Source organism: Babylonia areolata, chromosome 32 (assembly GCF_041734735.1).
Source record: "Babylonia areolata isolate BAREFJ2019XMU chromosome 32, ASM4173473v1, whole genome shotgun sequence".
NCBI lineage: Eukaryota > Metazoa > Mollusca > Gastropoda > Neogastropoda > Buccinidae > Babylonia > Babylonia areolata.
In genome coordinates, this window is record NC_134907.1 from 2736263 (window position 1) to 2738509 (window position 2247).

The window sequence follows — 2247 nt, forward strand, 5'->3', positions numbered from 1 at the left end:
TTTTTTACGTCAAAAAACGTTGCGAGGACACTTTTTCTGCGGGCAAACTGATGTGTGTGTGTGTGTGTGTGTGTGTGTGTGTGTGTGTGTGTGTGTGTGTATGTGTGTGTGTGTGTGTGTGTGTGCGTGCGTGTGTGTGAGTGATTGTGTGTGTGTGTGTGTGTGTGTGTGTGTGTGTGTGTGTGTGTGTGACTAACTTTAAAAAAAAAAATGATTCAATGTTAACTTAAAAGTAAACCACGCATACAATAAAGATGAGCATGAAATATCATAACGTGATCTAATGATATATAAAATCATATATATATACATACCAAATAACAATATGCTATTTTAACATCGTTTCAAATTTTGATGTCATATCATGCGCACGCATATATGCCAGCACACATTTTGTGGTCACAACATCAACAATAGATATTTATGAGCCGAACTGATTTTTGAGTCAAAGAGCAGTTAGTTCTGTTTCTTTTGAGTTTCGGAGCTCAAAAGCATTTGTCTTAAGGTTGCAAGAGTATGCGCATGGTTGCTGTTGCTTGAAAAGCAACGTGTTTTTTCTATCCCACTCTGATAAAACTTACAACTCACTAAAGTTGCATTTAACTTACAACTCACTAAAGTTGCATTTAACTTACAACTCACTAAAGTTGCATTTAACTTACACTCACTAAAGTTGCATTGAAACTCAATGTTTCACAATGACAACCATCTTGAAAATCCGAAAGATGTGAAAACGGATATTCCTGTAAACAAACAAAAGAAACAATGTATGAAAATTTAAAATAGATAAATAAATAAAGAAATAGATGACTAAATTAAAAAAATGAATACGTAAATGATAAATAGATAAGTGAATGAAAGAATAAATAAATAAATGGATAAGTTAACATCAAAACAAGCAAACAAATAAATAACATTTACATGCATACATACATATCCACAGACAGACACACAGACATACACGAATGGATACATACACACACACACACACACACACACACACACATATATATATATATATATATATATATATATATACATATATATATATACATGAGTGTGTGTGTGTGTGTGTATGCATGTGGAGATATATATATACATACATACATATATGTATATATATATATATATATATATATACAGAGAGAGAGAGACAGACAGACAGACAGACGGACAGACACAGACAGACAGACAGAGACAGAGACAAAGAAAACACGTAGATGAATACAAGAATAAACATACATAAAATTTTTTTTTTAAATTGAATAAATAAATAAACACTAAAAAAAAAAAAAAAAAGAAAAAAAAGAAATACACTTCATAAAACTGCAACAATGCATTTCATGTCAAACAACAGTGGAAAAGGAAGGGGCAGAAATTACGAGAAAAATGAGGTGTCTCTGATCCATAGCAGTAGTAGATGTAGCAGCAGCAGAGGTTGCAAGGTCAGCACGGGAGACTGCTACTGCACATTACGATCAACGTTTCTCGCCATGAAATGTTGTAATAACTGATTGGTTTGGATTTTGTATTTGTTAATTTGTACATCCCTCTCTCTCTCTCTCACTCCCTGTGTGTGTGTGTGTGTGTGTGTGTGTGTGTGTGTGCAAATATGTAACACACACACACACACACACACACACACACACACACACACACACACAATCTATTTAGTTAGTTAATTATCAAGTTACTCAGCTAGTTACTTAGTTATTTAACTATTTATGTTTCGCTGTTTGTATGCATATTCATCTTTTCTTTTACTCCTGAATAAATCAAAAACTTATTTCTCAGCGACGTCAATAAGATTATTTATTCATTCATTTATTTATCTATTCATTTACTTGTTTATTCATTTACTTATTCCTTTATCATTGCTGCTTATATTGCGAGCCGATCGCGAAGGACGGCAGCAGAGCTAAATCAAAAACAAACAAACAAAAAACAAAAAAACAAACAAACGAACGAAAAAAAGAGTAAATATTGATCCTGAAAAATCTCCCCTCACACATTCGAAAAAGATATTTCTTCTTCTTCTTCTTCTCCTTCTTCGTTCGTGGGCTGCAACTCCCACGTTCACTCGTATGTACACGAGTGGGCTTTTTACGTGTATGGCCGTTTTTATCCCGCCATGTAGGCGGCCATACTCCGTTTTCGGGGGTGCGCATGCTGGGTATGTTCTTGTTTCCACAATCCACCGAACGCTGACATGGATTACAGGATCTTTAACGTGCGTATTTGATGTTC